The sequence below is a fragment of the Pelobates fuscus genome, chromosome 7, assembly GCF_036172605.1.
Source record: "Pelobates fuscus isolate aPelFus1 chromosome 7, aPelFus1.pri, whole genome shotgun sequence".
In the NCBI taxonomy this organism is placed as follows: Eukaryota; Metazoa; Chordata; class Amphibia; order Anura; family Pelobatidae; genus Pelobates; species Pelobates fuscus.
This window is the reverse complement of record NC_086323.1, coordinates 169,732,881-169,753,549: the sequence shown is the minus strand read 5'-3', so window position 1 is coordinate 169,753,549 and position 20,669 is coordinate 169,732,881. Positions and strand designations below refer to the sequence as shown.

Genomic DNA, 20,669 nt, shown 5'->3' with positions numbered 1-20,669 from the left:
TCAAATATAGAACGTTCCATTTTCAAATAGAAATTTGCCAGATTGGTAATGTTACCTTTGAGACGGTGTGGTAGCCCAGGATTGAGAATTACCCCCATAATGGCATACCATTTGAAAAAGTAGACAACCAAAGGTATTGCAAGTGGGGTATGTCCAGTCTTTTTTAGTAGCCACTTAGTCATAAACACTGGCCAAATATTTTATTTTATAACATGTTTAATTTTTTTTTTTTTTACACTACCTACCAGCAGGGGGACTGTCTAATATTTTAGACAGTCCCCCTGCTGGCAGATCCACAGCCAGCTATAGGGGGCCATGTGATCGCTCTTTGAGAGCGATCACATGGCCCCCGGGGGCCTGATTTGCCGTGGGAGGGCTGCCTGGGCTGTGAGGCAGTCCTCCCGAAGCGGGAAGGTAAGTATCCCGGGCGCTCCAGGGCTTAAAGCCGTTACGGCGTTCTATGCCGTTGCAACGGCTTTAAAGCCCACTAAATGCGTGACGGCATAGAACGTCGTAACGGCGGGAAGGGGTTAAATCCCTTTGTTTATGAACCCTAGTCAAACCTCCCTGCATGTGACTTGCACAGCCTTCCATAAACACTTCCTGTAAAGAGAGCCCTATTTAGGCTTTCTTTATTGCACGTTCTGTTTAATTAAGATTTTCTTATACCCTGCTATGTTAATTGCTTGCTAAACCCTGCAAGAGCCTCCTGTATGTGATTAAAGTTCAAGTTAGAGATTGAGATACAATTATTTAAGGTAAATCACATCTGATTGAAAGTGAAACCAGTTTTTTTTCATGCAGGCTGTCAATCATAGCCAGGGGAGGTGTGGCTAGGGCTGCATAAACAGAAACAAAGTGATTTAACTCCTAAATGACAGTGAATTGAGCAGTGAAATTGCAGGGGAATGATCTATACACTAAAACTGCTTTATTTAGCTAAAGTAATTTAGGTGACTATAGTGTTCCTTTAAGTGATAATCACTATGCTCCTCCCCTTCATGACACTGTCAAAAAGGGGCCAAGCATAGATGTCATTACAATTATGCCCCCCCCCCCCCCCCCCCCCCGGAAAAATTCCTGCGGACGCCCATGATTGGAACAGGTAGGTTGCCTGAAGAGACGGCAGTTCCTCAGGTGTTATGTGGATTGGGAGAGCCTCAGTTTTCTCTATGTTCAGGCAATAGCCTGAGATTGCGGAGTATTCTTGCAGTGAGGTGAGTAGTGGGGGTAGCGATTGGGTCGGGTGAATGTTAGGAGTAGGTCGTCTGCGTATGCCGCGATTTTGTATTCTTAGTCCCCGGATGTTCGGTTTGAGTCTGATGGATTGGTTCTAGCGACAGTGCAAAGAGGATTGGGGATAGGGGACACCCCTGTCTTGTGCCGTTGAAGAAGCGAAACGAGGGTGGGTGTTTAGGATTAGTAGGTTGGCCGTTGGTGCGGAATACAGGGCGTTGATAAAAGGCCATGGGAAGCCGAATTTTTGTAAAGTTATGAATAGAAAAGGCCACAGCAGACAGTCAAATGCCTTTTCGGCGTCGAGCGAAAGGAGTAGGGTGGGTATCCCTCTATGGTTGGCGAACCATATGAGATTGAATGTTTGTTGTGTTTTGCTGTATGTCTGTCTGGATGGGATGAAGTCTACTTGGTCGGGGTGGATCAGCTTGGGGAGGTGGGGGGTGGAGTCTTTCTGTAAATAGTTTTGTGAATAGTTTGACATTAACGTTTAGCAATGATAATGGCCTAAAATGGGCCGGGTCTGTGTGTGATTTGTTAGGCTTGGGGAGAAGGCAGATATTCGCCTGGAGTATGTCTGGAGGCAGGGCTTCTAATTGTATAGAGTTGAATAATTCGCAGAGATAGGGACACAACCCACAGGCGGGCTGCATAAAATCCCAAAGGTGGGCCTTTGAACTCCTCTGCCAGCATATGCAGAACCTGTTTGCCCTCACGGGCCAGTCAAAATCACATACCTATGGAATATCCATACCCCACGTGACATCCGGTGCCAACACTACTGAGGGGTATGGAAATCGTCTGGGAGCATGCACAAGTTTCCTGATGATGAGACATCAGCTGGACTTGGAACTCATGGAAGGTAAGTAAAGCTAGTTTTGCACTTACATTATAGATAGTGCATTCAGTACAGCACATGCACATGGGACCTCACCCCTTCACACACACGCACTGCATCCCCTTTAGACACTACATCTAACAAATTTAAACCGCTTTAATTTAGAAAAATGGCACCTCAGATGGGATCTGATAACAATAGGGTAGGCGTTTTTTATCGTAATCCTATTCAAACCCCTATAGTCTATACAGGGGCGTAGGTCTCCTTTTTTTTTTTTTAGAGACAAAGAAGAACCCAGCCCCGGCGGGTGAGGAGGACCTACGGATATGACCCTTTCTGAGAGCATCCTTTATATACTCCTCTAAACAAAGATTTTCTTGGGGGGATAGAGCATATACTCCTCCCTTTGGAGGCATAGTACCTGGTAATAATTGTATGGCACAGTCATAGGGTCTATGTGGTGGCAACCCCTCCGACTGGGCCTTGTTGAACACCTCCTTTAAGTCCAAATACTGCAGCGGTATCCGTGTGGTCAGGGGAGGTGCAATGGGAGCATTGATGGTACCAATTGGTTGTGGTATCTGCTTTAAGCAAACACCTCTGCATCTCTCACCCCAACTCACAATCTCTCCTTCAACCCAATCTAAACGTGGATTGTGTTTCAGGAGCCAAGGGAAACCGAGTATTATCGGACATGTAGGTGAAGATATGATTTGAAAAACCATCTCTTCAGAGTGAAGGATACCCACTGAGACAGTGATTGGCAGAGTTTCATGTGTGATGAAAGGCTGGGTAAGAGGCCTTCCATCAATAGCCTCGACTGCTATAGGTCTCTCTTTCTGTCTTAAGGGCAGGAGATATTTTGCAGATAATTCTTTGTCTAGGAAATTCTCCGCTGCCCCAGAGTCAATCATAGCCTCACACTCAACAGTGGTTTTCTTAAAAGACAAGGTAACTCTGACAAGGAAACGGTTCTTAGTCAATTTAGGGGACATATACATCACACCTAAGGTCGGTCCCCGTACGTGCCTTAGGTGTGCAAGTTTTCCGGCCAAACCGGACATGAAAACCTTTGATGTCCCTTCTTGCCGCAATACATACATAACCCTTCATTACGTCTGTGTTGTCTCTCTGCCTCAGTGAGTTTAGCAATACCCAATTGCATGGGTTCAGGTTCTGGAGGTGGAGCTTGGCTAATCACCCCTGGGTTAGAGAAACAAGGGGCTATGGACAAGTTAGGACGTCTATTACATTGTTTGTTTTTCTCTTTCTCTGAGCCTGTTATCGATATCTATCATGTACGCAATAAACTCATTGAGATTAACCGGAAGGTCTCTAGCTGCAGTCTCGTCCTGTATACTCTCAGCTAGGCCTTCAGAGAAGGCAGCCACCAAACCACTATTGGTCCAGTCAACCTCGGACGCCAGTGTTCTGAACTCTATGGCGTAATCGGCTACAGAGCGACTGCCTTGTTTTATCCTCATAAGGGCTTTGGCAGCGTTCTTTTCTCTGCCTTTAGGTTCAAAAGTAGCTTTAAATGCTGTGAGGAAGACACTAATCACGGGTTTCTGCGTTTCCACTCTCCCATAAGGGGTTAGCCCAGGTTAAGGCCTGTCCTGTTAATTGGTTAATCAAATTCTTTGGAATCACCTCCATAACGAGGGGGAGGTGAAAAGGTTATGGACGGTGGTTTATGTTGCACGGGAGCCACAGGTGGTACAGGAGTTCTCTGGAGCAAGGTCTGAAATGCCTGAGCAAATTGGTCTAACCTGTGGTACATATCCTCCACCCTATTCTCACAAGCAATCGTATGTTTGCATAGTTCTGCAAGATCCATGGCCCTGTCGTAATGTCACGACTACTAGTGTGGTCCAGCACGCAGAAACTATGTAAACATATACATAGACAAGAAAAGGAAAATAAAAGGACAGAGCGTAAACCGGACCTTAGAATGGCCGGACTAATACGCTAGAGACAGAGAATGGTCAAAGGGAAAGCTGAGGTCAAGGAATCCAGAAAATACACAATACCGTTTACACAAGCCAAGTCAGGGAAACCAGAATTCAGAATAACCAGGGAAAAGCCAAGATCAGGATACCAGGAAATCAGATTCACAATGATAAAGCACTCTCAGAAAACCAGGAACAGCAAACGACGACAGGGCAAGGTACTGGAGTGAGCTAGGGATTTAAATATCCCTCTCAAAGGTCTGATTGGTCAAAAGGCGTCCTCTGACCACAAAACGTGCATGCGCGTTGACGTTGTGACGTTACGCGCACGGCAGTATAACCTTCGGGGGCGGAGCTAAGTTTAGGCACGACCGCGCGCCTAAACTTTGCTCTGGGCGTGACGGTCGGAGGATGCGGAGAAGCAGCTGTCGGCTCGCAGGTAAGCTCGTGCCGTCGGCTAGACTGTGCCGGTCGGGCACAGATTTGCCACGCGGCGAGCCGGCAACTGCAACAGTTATGTGTTTAGACTGGAAGAAAGAAGATTTAGTCTAAGGCAAAGGAAAGTGGGTTTTTTTTACCGTAAGAACAATAAGGATGTGGAATTATCTGCCTGAAGACATGATGGAAGAAGAGTCTGCACAGATATGTAAACAGAAACTAGATGCATACTTGCAAAAACATAATATTCAAGGATAGGAGAGATATATATTTATATATAATTTTTTTTATTGTAGGGTAATACTTCTTGATCCGAGGTTAAATCTGACTGTCATTTTGGGGTCAAGAAGGATTTTTTCCCCCACTTTGTGGTAACACTGGCAGTACTTGTTTGCCTTCTTTTGGATCAGCAAAAAACAGATGTGAAAGCTGGACTTGATAAACATGTCTCTTTTCAGCCTAAGTAACTATATCCCTATTTTCACATGGGATGCCAGAAAGTGACAATTCCTCTTTACTAAATAGGTTTTATCTTGTATGGTTACTTCACCAATATAAATAACACTTCCCATATGGTCTTCCATATTTCCTTTCTTCTATCACTCATTCTTAGAGAGTTTTTAAAGAATGTATAACTTTGCATGCGTCGCTCGGATAAATCTTGTTTTTTAATGCAGCCCTCGGAAATACCCAAGGTTGGACAGCCCTGTGTTAGGACATCAGCTGTTTAAGAGGCACTTTACATTTCTTATTTCTGCTCTAGTGGGTGATTGACCTTATCAAAGTATAAAAGACAAGAAGCTTGAGTGTCCAGTACTGAGGATGCTATACTAAACACATAGAAAGGATTCTGTACTGGCAGTCATATAGAAACAAATGACATCTAAGCTCACTTTACAAAGAAAACAAACATGGCGTAAGGGACACAAAATATAGACCCCTTTTGCCAGTTTAAACAAGTGGAGGATCAACAATAATATGGGCCAGCAGCCATCTTGTGCGTAATTGGGCCCAATAATTTGTTCTACAATCTCATATAATAGTCCAGAAATAAGAAGCCATTTGGCTTTTGTGCAAATACTTCTGCTTTGTGATAGGATAATGCGGCTATATACAAAATAGAGTAGGGGATCATCTGTTAAATACAGATCAAATGGAAAAACATAGCGTTTAACTGTGTGAGAGTAAATGAAGATGTATAATTAACAATTGGCCACTCACAAATTATAAGATGTAAAAAAGCCTTGAGTGTAATCCTTTTCTTCAATATTTTCTATGTTCATCTTCACACTCCCATCAGTAATTAGGAATATATGCTCAAAAGAGAAAATATATGGAGAATAAAGTGCAATTCCAGAGTGAAGTAAAAAAGAAATTTAATAACTTACATATCAGTTCCCCATTATGAGAATGTGTACAAGACAAGCAAATGGACCAAACAGACAACCAAATATTAGGATAGGGATAGGGATAGGGATCTTATTTGGGGGGATTCTCGAGTCACAGCACTCGGTCACTGCACTATGCACCACTCACCACGCACTGAGGGAATCCTCCCCTCTTCTGTTCACCTTTGCTTATGATTTAATATTTTTTCTAAATTTTCGTCTTCTCATTATTACTCTCTCTGGAGTCTAATTTCGTAAGATAGGTTCAACAGCATTCAGTATAACGACCTAGTTTAGAACACCCACGAAGGTGTTTATTAGCAGAAGCAAGGGAAATAGAAATAGCATAGGAGACCTGCTAGTGTCATCTCTGTGATATACTGACCTTATGTCAGTTTTTCTACTTTTGACTCTGTTATCTCCCTCTGTCTACCTAGACACTTGCTACCTCTGTCTATCCCTCTGCTATATTTAAACCTTGGTCTAACACCCTTCATAACTCTATACCGTGTATATATCGAGCTATTTATCTCGCATTTGTTTAATACACTAAAGATTTTTTTGAAGGTATTACGCTGTCTAGGGGCCTATTGCCTATAACCCCCTGTGTAATAGCACTCCGATAAATGGATTTGCTTTTCGTACCAAGGGTAAACCTTATAGGCAATAAGAGGAATCTGAGAGCTTTTCATTGATACACAGTTGCTATAGTATCTCTTTCTCTTTAATAGATTATTAAAGTCTGTGTACATATTTTTTGTGGATTTAGAGATACTTTTTACGCACTGTATTTATCATATTTAGCATCTCTCTGCTACCCATCCCCATTTTTTCTACCTATCCACTGGACTCCAGACTCTAAGATTCTTTTGGCATAACATCTATGTGCACACATATCTGTACCAGCCGGCTTGGTAGTTCTTCCCTTTCTTTTATGGGAGAACATCCGAGCATTTTTTTGTGTCTGTTCATTGATATAACTAAAGGGTTCATGCCCATTTGGGTGTAGCTGGTATCACCCACCCTGACCAAATTTTCTCCTAGTCGGAGATTTGACCTTGTGTGAATCTTTAGACTAAGGAGAAAATACCTCCTCCTTTTTCATAGATGTAAAATATGCACAGAATTTATATTAGGCAGCCCCGAAACACTGCACATCCAGACTCTTACCAAAATGCCCGCTTCAAAAAGCAGAAGCAGTAATGGAAGTTGGAGTAATCTATTAAGGTTGAAAAAGTAGAGCTGCTTGCGAAGGATAAACTGCATTTTGCACAAATAAACAGTTGTTTATGACTTTAAATTAGATCCCATAGACCAGAAGGAAAGATTCCTGGTGGGAGGCCTCCTACTGCTTAGGGATGAGACTGACTGTAGCTGCAGGCAGGCCTCTCTTAAAAGGATCCTATAGTGCCAGGAAAACAAACCCCTGCCGCAGTGCTGAAGGTTAAAACTCATTCAGCCTCTTACCTGAATCCAGCGCCAATGTTCCTCGGCGCTAGGTCAGGCTCCGCCCACGCTAATGTGCAATAGACCTCTCAATAGGAAAGCATTATTCAATGCTTTCCTATGGGGAAAATCTGATGCTGGAGGTCCGTGAGGACGTCCAGCGTCAGATAACAGACCAAAGATCCATTTGGATTCCAGAAGCCATCTAGTGGATGTCTATTAGACAGCCACAGAGGGCAGACTTAGAGCTGCAATGTAAACAGCACTAAACGCAAAAAGGTCACAGCACCCAGACCACTTCAATTAGTTCTAAGTAAACCTTGCATATGCAGGAAATATTAAGTTTTTTATATTGTTGCATTACAAAAGTGATAGATAAATAGGAAGTAATTTTGCCTCTATTATTTTCCGTAAGCTCTTTATCAAAAGTACCTTATCGGGGATATTAAAAACTCTCGTCTATTCATCATAAAAATTCTATTTTGTAAGCATGCAAATCTCTCTTTTACTTCAAAACAATGTGACTTTGAAAGGTTAACCTGCTATCAATGGCAACAGTAAAATGACAAATCACCAACATATAAAAATTAAACTTGGGCTATAGATTTCCTGTTCAGCATTCTGCAAATCTCTGTAATAAAAGCAAAGTTCGTTTGAACAAAAGATATGGAGAGCTGCTGGTCTAGAATGTTTAATAAAGGCTAAAAGAAATTCTAGATACATTTTTGTCCTGCTAACTATTTAGGTGCCCCACCTCCCCGTGTACAATAACACACAAAAAAATAAAATAAAAAGATTTCCATAACTGTTAGGCCTCACCACGACTGTCTCCATCAGACCCGGAGTGGCCATCGGGCATACTGGGCAAATCCCCAGTGGGCCGCGATGGCCATGGGCAGAGGCCGGCAGGGGAGATCACAGGATCTCCTCTGTCGGCCCATGCAGTGTCGGCACTATCCGAACGCTGGCCCTGCTGTATGCCTTCATGGGCCGGTGGGGAGATCAAAAATCTCCCTCACCGGCCCACAGGCACTGATATGCGGCCGCCGGCTGGGGAGGGAGGCAGACGAGGACACGGGGAGCTCTAGCCAGCAGCTCTGCCGGGTTTCTCGCGTGAGATCGGAGCGTTGCCGCAGTTACCACAGCAATGCTCAGATCTCGCAAGAGTGAACTCAAGCCCGCACTCACCACTAAGACCACCAGGGATGGCAGCACGGCTCCCTCCCAGGTAAAGGTTAGAAGGGAGGGGGGGGGACCAGCCCTGGTCTCCATGCATCCGCTGTGCTATTTGCAGAGTTTATCAAAATGTAACAATGAATTATGGGTCCAAGCCCACCCACAGCCCACCCTTGATGTCTCCATTCTTTAATCAAAATTGTATTCCTAACACTATGGTGCCCTCTTTTCCTCCTCCTCACTCACATCCTCAACCCCCCCCCCCCCCCACCACCACCACATAAAGGGTTAAAAACCCTTTAGTCACCTACCCAATTCAAGAAATAAGGTCCCTGAGCGATTTGTCGTACTCCGCTTTCTCTGAAAGGGAGGACCCAGTGCGGGGGGAGAGGGAGAGGGAGAGGGAGAGGGAGAGGGAGACACTAGGCCTTCCTAATAGGAATGAACTGAATTGATGCTTTCCAATAGAGTTGTCACGGGCGCTCGTTGTCCTATTGCGGAGCAGGACGACGTCCAGTTTCGTTTAACAGAGTTAAACTCCATTAGAATCCAGGATGTGCCTCTAGTGGCCGTCTTAGCACTGCAAAGAGTTACATTATTCATACCAGCAATTGTGATATGCGGAAATTGGTCAGCATACTCTTTCAATCAGCACCACCCGCTGCTGCTCGGCACAGGAGGGAACACAGAACAGGTCCAGTGTGCCAGGAGACTGTCGCCACTATTGCCACTTTCAAGCGATAAAGCGGTTCTGGTGCCTAAAGTATCCCTTTAATAACCATGAACAGATGTAATTATATTTATAAATACACTTTATTAGCAGCTCTATTGCATTCCTAATTAGTCACTTTAAAATGGAAATACAAACTTCCACACACAAAACATTATGAAACATAATTAGCCAGATCTCTCTCTCACACACACACACACACACACACACACACAAACACTTAGTAATAAAAATAGCCCCCCTCATCTACTTCTGCTGCTCAAGTCGGTTGGCAGTGGTTGAGCAGTGACTATGCTATCTCTGCTTGCTCTGGAGGTAGAGACAGCTCCAATGATAAATTGTGCACACAATATGCTGGCTTCTGGTGCTCGTAGGTGTGTGGACATTTTTTTTTTTAATTATTATTATTTTTTTAAAACAAGGGATTTAAAAAATAAATAAATAAATTTAAAAAAAATATTGTGGTCCCTGCCAAAATACCTGGACATTGACAGATGCCATTTGCTGAACAAAATTAATTAAGAAGAAATGGAGGCAAAAATAGCTAATGTGGAAAAAATCTCTAAGTCTGCTATAATCATAAAATGGCTATATTTGCTTCAGTTTTGCCATTTGAGATTTTTCAAAATAAATCCAGTCTTGTGAATTACCCTAAGTGTTTTTCCTATGCCCTCCCAAAGTCTCCCTCTTTTTCATGGTGTGTGATTACTACGTGTCATGTTTTATCGCTGCACACTGACACACTCACCCATACACAAACAACGCACACTGCCACACACAGATAACCAGCAACAGCTTGTCTTGGCTGCTGCTCCTCACACCTCCCTATAAGCTGCAGCCAATCCCAGTTGCGGTGTCCCGGTACACCTGCCGGAGATGCACCCCTGCCTGGCTTGCCCACAGCAGGCCTAAAAGTATCATCCCTGTGCTGGGAATATACAATAGGAGAGATGTTTCTAGGGGACCCTTTAATTCCTTTTTACCTGTAGGGAAACAAATACTTGGTGCCAGGTCCTATTTCTGTGCTGCATCATGACCCGAGGCCATGGATTTATAATGCCCTACCATAAAACCATGGTATGCTCTCAGCACTCCACCTGAAGACAAATGAAGGGCAATCATTGTCAGACACTTACTAGTCTGGGCAGATGACATTGCAGAAATATCCAAACTCCAAGGATTTGCTGTAAATGCAAAGTTGAGAACATTTTATAGCTTTAACTATATAATTTATTTAAAAATAAAGTGCTCCTTTAACATACCATATCCTTATCATGAGGATATACACTATATACAGAAATGTACATCACAGCAAATCATGCAATGTTCACTGCTTAAACAAATATAACCCCAGCAACTACTGGAAATTGACTTGAAAATCATTAGACCGGATTTGTGTTTAAGTCTTCATCACAACTCAAACAGGATATTAAAGGAACTCAGGTTCTGCAAAGCAATTTGTGTTCTTAATGAGAGATGCTTGAGAGAACATGATGCTTACTTTAAGAGTTGCCCATCTCTACGGATATCATCATGTTCACATTTTAGCAGAAAATTGAAACAAGACGGTGGTCATGAGAACATTTCTAGGCTGCACAGATTGAAAACAATAATCCCCTCTTCCCATCTGACAGGGACATTAAGAATAGCACATAGAGATTGGGATAATGAGGCCACCAAGTGTCTCCCTGAAAAATAGATCAAGATATCAAAAAAAGCTTCCACGGACGACTTGGGACATTTGTAGCAGTTTAAACTCATCACTACATGGCACTGATCCCACGGTTATTCAGCAGTAGAATTGCTCGTCAGCATTAAAGGAACACCCCAACCACTACAAATTGCTGTAATGGTTATGGTGCCAAAAGGGCCCTAGTGGTCAAAGGACTCGTAGTTAGTAAATTCGTATTAGACAGGTTTTGATAACTTACCTGGGTCCCACCAGGCAACAATGGCAAGAGTCCCTGCTTTTTCTGATCTCCTTTAAGAACATCATATTAGCTCCACAGAACTAAGCTGGGCCATTAGGTCCAGATCACAAATGCACATCTTCAGCATGGAGTCAATTTTTATATATATATATATATATATATATATATATATATATATATATATATAATTTTTTCCCAAGTAAGTGGGTTAATCCCATAAGAGCAGACATTAGACTGTGAGAGTAGGACCTGCCAAAGATGGGGTAGATTGACGTTGTGGCAGGCTTATGCAATGTATGATCATATAATGTAACTAAATCCCCATTATTTTGTTTTGCCTAGATTAGATGTTTTTAAAAAAAACTTTTAAAAACGAATACAATCTGTCAACATTGAAGTTGCTGTTTAGTAGATAGGAGAGTGTGCTGGATCTTCTGTATTGTTTTATATATATATATATATATATATATATATATATATATATATATATATATATATATATATATATATAGATAGTGACGAACCCTTCTGTATAGACTTGCATTGCTGGTTCTTCTGTTTGCCTGGAGTTCGTGGATTTCCTGTCCGTATGCCCTTGTTTGTATGTTTTCCCTAGTACCGATTGAAACTACCGAACCAACGGCCACCCAGGAGAGGAGTGTGCGGCTTGTTAACACCTTGACCACAATTAGAACGTTGTGGTTAACCGCAAACACCTCTCCATTCCATTCGTACGGGTGGTCGTCGTTCGTATGCCGAACACGAGGCGGCGGCCATTTTGGACATGAGGCGAATCAGCGGTGTTCGGTGCAAAACCTATGGATCTAAAAACGGACTCTTTATCTACCGAACACCGCAGGAGACGGCCGCCCCCCCTTCTATTTCCTTGAGGCATACGAACACCGGTCAGTTCGGGAGTTTCTCTAATTCGTATGGACTTACCCAGGTAGCCGTCCCATGGAGTCATTCGTATACCGAATGACTTATGAGAGACTTTGACTCCATGGCGATTGGACTATGTACATCGGACCTGAGCGCTATTCGGTAGGAATATGCCCTCAGATCCAGGCTATCTGGGGATACGTTGCACGAACACTATACAATCGGTATTTCTGATTTTATGTATTTTATTGTATTTTTCTTATTATGTTTCAAAATGGCGATGGTCTCTATCCTCGGAGATAATTAGGTTTCTCCCTAATTATCTCCGGGATAGGAAAGAATGACTTATGGGTAAAATGGGAAGGGCTTGTATTGAAGCCATTGCGATTGGCTACTGTATAATATATTTTACAGTCTTCCACAAGGTCCCCTAGGGGAGTGTCCATCTTGTGGAGACCTGCATAAATACCGGGCAGGTAGCCCCCATTAAACACATTCCTGTTTGACCTTCAAGACGGAGCTTTGTCTCGTTTGTGGAGGGATTTACTATTGGGACAGCGTTTTCGTTTATTTCTAGCTGTCGAAGGATTTCGGATGAATTGCTGATCGGGAGTTGCCGTATTCGTATGCTCCGTTCGGGAGTTTTACAATCGGTTGGACTAATATTGCATTTCTGGAGAAAGGGGATTATCGACTAAACGGCGGCTTCATTCCCCTGGCGGTGAGTGTCGTAACACACACATATACATATATATATATATATATATATATATATATATATATATATATATATATATATATACACACACACACATACACATACATATACACACACACACACACATACCCTAATTTAAAAGGGACACTAAACACCAGTGGAAGCCTAGATCTCCCCCACAGCCCCGCCTCCCTCGGTGTGCTCTCTCCCAGCATTAACAGTATAAGTTTATTCTTGTTTTCTTTTTCTTAGCATCAGGGCCGTCTTTAATATTGATTGGACCCTGGGCAAGCATCTGCTTGGGCCCCCTGGGCATGCAATCACTCCCTCCACCCCAACCTAGAGGCAAAACTAATGTAGAGAGTGCCTTGGTGCAAATACAATATTCAGGCCTGCCCTGTAGCACAAGAGTAAAGAAAAGATAGATCCCCATCTGTCATACAACTCCTGCGATGCTATGCCAGCTGGGGATCTACCATCCTTGCAGGGTTGTATTTTTTAGCAGTGTTTGTGCAATTGAATGTCAGCATGTTATTGTATAGAGTGTATGTGTGCACGTAGGGGGTATTTGTATGTACTGTTACCATTGGAATGCAGTGGTGTACTTGTGTGTAGTGTTTGCGTTTGAATGCAGGGGGGTGTTTTGATGTAGTGTTGTGTTTTAAATGCATATGTACATTTGTGTGTAGTATTGGTGTTTCAGCAAACTGGTGTGCTTGTATGTAATGTTTGTGTTTGCAGGGGTCTGTTTGCATGTGGTGTGATTTCTATAACACATTTACATATACACATTAACACGCAGATACACACATAAGCACACTGACACATGCTCACACCTTGACACATACTGGCACATACACACACACACTCAGATACACACCCTTTGACAAACAGATACAAGCACTCAGATACACACACACACACACACACACACTGACACATCCACACACATAGATACACACACAGGTATGTAGAGATACACACACACACACACACACACACACTGACACATCCACACACAGAGATGCACACAGGTATGTACACACACACACACACACACGTATGTACACACACACACTCAGATACACACATACATAAAGGTATAAATGCAGGGGTGTATATGTGTACAGTGCTAGAGATGGAATATAGGAGTGTATTTGTGTTGGCATTAAAATGCTGGGATGTATGCATTACCACACACTCAGATGCACACTTACACACACACACTGGCACATACATACATACACACACACACACACACACACACACACACACACACGTACACATACACAGGTATACATACACACAGAAACACTGACACACAGACAAACACAGCCAGATACACACACTGACACAAACACAGCCAGATACACACAAGGACATAAACACAGCCAGATACACACAAGGACATAAACACAGCCAGATACACACACACACACACACACACACACACACGTGTGTGTACATTTACATATTTTAATCTCGGCCTTCTAGCAGCTCTTAGACAGCAACTCCCAGCAACCTTGGCCAATATAATGTCTCAACTCTGTTCTTACATACCCTGGTCCAGAATTTGGCAAAAGTGACATTTGGAAATGGTGTACAGCCTTTGATAACACTTGATGCAATAATATGTTAACATAAATACTTTTTACATTTATATTTAATAGGGAACTGCCAGGTTCTTCTAGGATTTTTAACGTACTTATTCCCTGTGTGTTACATTACAAACACCAACACTTGAATAAAAGTGATATCATAAATTAGCATAACAAAAAAAACAAAAAATATTTAGCCACCCTCCTGTCTCCTTACCTTTTGGGTACAGAAAGGTGGCTTCCCTGGGGTCCAGTGGGAGCTTGCTGGCCCAGGCTGATGGGAGTCTGCCATCAGCTTTCTCAGTCCCTCTCCCCCACAATGCTTGCGTCCTCCATGTGGTGTGTGCCCCCTCCCCAGCGGCACTGAGGAGGAAGTGATCTGTTCTTACTGGGAAATTCTGACCTTACTTCCTCCCAGCATGCCACGGAGAAGAAAATGAATCACAGGGCAGTGTGTGAGGGGGCTAGCTGTGAGTATGTATTCAGCCACCCCCATATTACAGGGGCCAGGGCCAGAGCAGTATTAAAGGGCTGTGGCCCCTGATTACCTCAGGTGCTGCAGGGGGCCCATGGGGCAGCTGCCTTAGGGCCCTCAGGAGTAACTGGGCCCGGGACAGCTGCCCCTTTTGCCCCTCCTTAAAGACGGCCCTGCTTAGCATAAAGAGGAGGTTTACATGCTAATAATGCATTAAAAAGTAAAAAAAAAAAAAAGATTTAAATAAAGAAGATTGTTCCTGGAGTCTAAACAATGCAAACTCAGTGTTTACGTTGCCTCCTTTGACCACCTCTAGTGGCTGTTACGCCAGGGAATATAAGGTAAATAAATATGTTTATTTTTCTATTTCTCAGGGGGCACTGCATGTAAAAAGTAATAAATACATTCTAACGTTAGGAATACATGTTCCTATAATACTGCTATGATGCATCAAATATTATATATACTACACAGCACAAATTATTTTTTATTTGTATTATTTTTTATTATTATTAAAGAAAAAAAAATTAAAAAAATGTTTTAATCCAATGCAGGTATTTTGGCCTACTTTATTTATTCAAATATTCACTCCTCACCTCCATTACTTGGAGTAAGAGCTCCATGGATAGAAACAATTATTTCATACGGATACCATTTTTATGGGCCTTCTGCATCTATTTAGATACATACAGGTTTGCAGAAACCCCATAAGAATATGCTGAATCAACACAAATGTTCAAAACAGAGGGAGCGGTCCTATTAGAACCATATTGCAGGCTAAGTGCTGTTAATTACCACAGAATCATCAATCTAAACATGCTCTCCTTTAACTGCGTGGCAGGTAATGGCATGTCAGCTATAGCATGAAGCCTCGTTTGTTAGAATTCTTCTAATAAATATTTAGCCTCTAAAACATTCTTGGTCGAGCAATTTAAAAATATGTCAAGCAAAAGAAAACACTCTGTGGTGTTATGCACAAGCAGAGGGAATCTAATGGTTTATTAATTAAAAAAAGTGAAATGTGGGAAATTGAAAGCCAAACTGCTAAATTTTCCAAACTCTGCTATTTCGGCCTGAAGTGTTTGCAATCTGGTTTTCAATTCGCTGTACAATGAATAAACCACATAAATGGGGGAGGAAAATGTATCAGAGTCATTCACCAACATGAGAATTTAAAGGAGCACTATAGGGTCAGGAACACAAACATGTATTCCTGACCATGTATTCCTTTTTGTATAGAAGCAAACGCGACCTGGAAGAAGAACGGTGTGGCAAGAGGTGAAGGAACTTACAGGAGGTTCTATTTCTGCACTGAAGACTTTTTAGGTCAAAACGCATATGCACATCTTGTGAAATATGTTTTGCAGTAGTGTATATGTTCTTACATGTTGTTTTTACACACTGCTTATATAAGTCCTGGCCATACTTTAATATGGAATACAATAAGGAATTTTGATCAAATAAAGCATTTTAAAGATCTATTTCAAGCTTGTCTGTGGATGAATAATCAAAGCCAGTATTGGCACCCTGAAGCGGTTTATACAGAGCCTGTTACGGCTCTAGACATATTCATGCTTACGGTGTCATTGTCATCTGTGTTTTGAAACATTGAGTGTTTTAAAATGTTTTCACTTTCTGGCCCTTTTTTCTATTCTGACGTCTAGTACAGACTACAAATACACTCAGGTTTCAGGTGCCACTGCCCATGGTCCAACATTCAACAAACTGCATTGAAATATGCCAGTTAGCTCTCAACACCAACTTTGATCTGAAGGAAACTGTATTAAGGACTATAGCTCTGCTTTTAGAAGTGGTCATGTTAGTAGGAATCTTTTTGTGGAGCTGGTTAGCTTGAAACACTGCACATACAGAGGGGAGGACTGTGGGGAGGACTAGTTACACCCCTGGCATATGTGACTTAGGGAGCCAAATATCAATTCTATTTGGAAAATTAAATCAGGTGTAATGAGCGTCTCACTTGCAAGCAGCGCACCAGCAAGGGCAAGCTTCCGTATCCTTTCAGTTTCCACCATTTATAGGTTTTGTTCCTCACTAGCCCAGAGTGAGCACATGCACACTTTTCCAATGCAGGGCTTAGCCCAGTGAAGCTAAGGGAGGCACTTTGCAGGAGCTTCAAGCACCAGAAAAGGCAAGAGGATTTAGTCAGACCCTAGGCAAGTTAACTAACTTACATTAGGGATGGAAGGACAATCCTGGCATCATAACCACTACAGTGGAATAAAATGAATAGAATGCTTGGAGCGGTCTTTTAAAGTGCAGAGATGAGCTACAAAATTGATAAAAGGAATGGAGCATTTTAGTTATGAAGAAAGGTTAAAAAAAGTGTAATCTGTTTAATTTGTAAAAACGGCGCCTCAGAGGGGATATGATAACTTTATACAAATATATTCGGGGCCAGTGCAAACCTTTATTTGGAAATCTATTCATAAACAGGGCTATACATAGGACACGAGGTCACACATTTAGGCAGGAAGAAAGGAGATTTCATCTAAGGCAAAGAAAAGTTTTTTATACAGTAAGAGCAATAAGGATATGGAATTCTCTGCCTGAAGAGGTGGTTTTATCAGAGTCACTACAGATGTTTAAACTGCAATTGGATAAATACTTGCAAAAACATAACATACAGGGATATAATTTCTAATTAGTGGGGTAACAGCTGCTTGATCCAAGGAGACATCTGACTGCTATTTTGGGGTCAAGAAGGAATTTCTTCCTAGTTTGTGGCACAATTGGAAGCGCTTCAGACTGGGTTTTTTGCCTTCTTCTGGATCAACAGCAACAACATATGTGAGGAAGGCTGAACTTGATGGACGCAAGTCTCTTTTCAGCTATGTAACTATGTAAGTACCAACGACGGAAAATACCCCAGAAAACCCTACAATGAATCAGTTTAGTTAAAGGTATGCATGCACAGTGCTGAAGCTGAGCATAGGAGAGGAGATGGATTTGCATTTCGTGGTCTCTGGGAACAAGCCATCCGTATAGCACACTCCACATAGCGAACTACAAAACATTTGTAAAATCCACTATGGTAGTGAATTCCTTAGATGGAATTTGCAAGTCACTACAAGGGGAAGAAATGCTATGTTATCATTTTAGGTCAATGGCTAAGTTTATGTGAAAGCATGGCTGCACAACCTTAAACATGTTAAGTCCCACTACCAGGTTAGCCCTTACCTACACTGCACATTTTACTTACGGTTAAATCTATATTTGAACAATGAATGGAAATGTCACCATTGCTGCCCGTCTAGAAATTAAGGAGAGGAGCTGAAGCATGTGCAATAGAGGGGGAAGCATTAATATACATGATTACATTTACACAACGCATACACTAGAGCAGGCTTCCCCTCTAGATGTTGCTGAACTAGAACTCCCATGATAATTTCAGGTCTATTTTATTCATAGAATTATGGGAGTTGTAGTTCAGCAACATCTGGAGGGCCGGAGTTTGGGGAAGCCTGCACTAGAGGCTCACATTCATTTGTGGAGATGTACAATGGGAGCATACAGCTCACACCAGCTGTCAGGTCAAGTTTTGTTACTACTTTTAGTTGCGCATCAGCATTGAAAAAAAATAAAAATAATCATATATATTTTAGAGCCTTTTTCAAAGATTGTCTATATATATTTTTTTTTCCATTTAAGGGACACTATAAACGCCTAAACAACTCTAGCCTAATGAAGCAGTTTTGGCATATCACTTTTAAATCACTTTTGTTTCTGTTTATGCAGCCCTAGCCACACATCCCCTGGCTGTGACTCACACAGCCCACATGAAAATAAATGGTTTCACTTTCAAATCAGAAGTAACTTACTTTAAAAGTTCTCCTGCTCTGTAATTTGAACTTGAATTACATAGAGGAGACTACTACAGGGTGTAGCAAGCTATTAACCGAGCAGGAGAAAATAATTTCTAAATTAAACAGTATTTGCAATACAGGAATTGTAAACATTAGATGACTTTACAGGAAGTGTTTGGAAGGCTGTGTAAGTCACATGCAGGGAGGTGTGACTAGAGCTGCATAAACAAAGTGATTAACTCCTAAATGGCAGAGATTCAAGCAGTGAGACTGTGAGGGATGATCTACACACCAAAGCGGCTTTATTAAGATAAAGTTGTTTTGGTGACTATAGTGTGCCTTTAATAAACAATCTGCTGATAACGTCCATAAAATATTTTTTTCTGTGATCCAATGATGATGATTATTATTATTATTATGATATTTACATAGTGCCATCAAATTCCGCACGAACAGATACGAACAGATATGTAGTAACCAGACGAGTTTGACACACAGGAACAGAGGGGTTGAGGGCCCTGCTCAACCCCCATGAGCTTACATGCTAGAGGGAGTGGGGTAAAATGACACAAAAAGGTAAGGATAGTATTAGACAAGCGACAGTTGCAGAAGAGGAATCAGTTAGGAGCTATTAACAGTTTAATTGATACGCTTTTATGAAGAAGTGGAGACTGGGTGAGGATGATGTACCCGTTGTGACACAGGCACTACAAAGAATACCTGTTATTCAGAAAGCTTGTGGATACTAAAGTCATCTTCACCAGCATATGCAATTAATCTATATACAGTGCAGCTGAAATACAGGTTAACAAATTAAAGTAAACAAGTGACAGAACACTCACTCATGTGTGGCAGTCATCCCAACCTACACTAAGCCCCCATAGAATCTCACAGCACTTGCTTACAGCAAGAGCAGCAATGACAATTTATAACACATAAAGAGCTAACACATTTATGCACAGACAGCGGAGGGGGGGCAGAAATGCAGCGCCAGGAGAAGGAAAGTATAACCCTTTTTTACGGGTTTTACTAAGAACTGAGAGAGGGGCAAGTAGGGCATTTTACGCGGAAAAGGTCACCCTTCTGAATAGGGTTATAGTAACCCTTTAAGTATAACAATGTTTAGAGCCTGCAGCATCAATTTAATCTCCATCCAAGTAACCCTAAACAAAATTGCACCATGCATGATAAAAGTGGTAAGATTACAATAGTTTTTTTTTGTTTGTTTGTTTGTTTCTTTAACCATGCCACTTAAGATGCCTTTATCCAAACAGCTTTTAGAATTCAATTTGTAAGCACGTTAAGTTACAATACATAATCTATTGCTGGTTAAACAGACGATCACAAAAGTAATGCAATCCTGAAAGAGAAGTGTCATTAAAATAACAGTGATACAGTTGGGGGCTCAAAGGGTAGATGATATGAGAGGAAGTACCATTGTAAGCACTGGTTATTATCTGCCAGTGGTCAGCCAGTTTCAACCAAACTGATACAGAGCTGTTACGTCTGTCAGCAGACTCAGCCAATCCGATTCATGTCGGAGTTTTAGGGCAGGTGATTATATATGCAAAGGGTCCATGCTGAAACTAAGCTGCGTGCGTGTGACGCAGTGTATAAGGGCCTCCCTGAAGAAGAGTTTAATTAACAAAAATCAATCACATTTGTCATTCTGTGTTTCAAACCATTACAGTTATACTACAAAGCAGGCTTTATTGATTTGCTCTCTACATATCCACCTGGAATTCAGTGTGTTAAAAGCAGAGGAGTGGATGGTTTTATAGGTTTAACCCTTTAAGGGCCACGGTTAAACAACAAAAAACTATATATCCTTCATATTTTTACATTTGGTGCTTAAGAAGAAATGTAAAGTAGGCCAAAAATCCAAGTAAGCAGAACCGGTAAGCTTCCAATCATTATTTTAGCTTCCCAAGGGAAATATTGGTGCAAAAACGTTGCATCAGCTATCTGGATTCTATCACTCGGATGTAATACAGCATTTACCATGTATGTTTTAGGCTTTTAGTTTATCTGCAATGTGTC

The 20,669-nt window shown here is 41.8% G+C and overlaps 1 protein-coding gene across 1 annotated transcript in view; it reads right to left on the bottom strand.

Annotated features, from left to right (window-relative positions):
* Positions 1-20,669, bottom strand: part of WNK2 (WNK lysine deficient protein kinase 2) — a 184,370-nt gene that overhangs the window by 161,057 nt on the left and 2,644 nt on the right. The window lies entirely within an intron of this gene.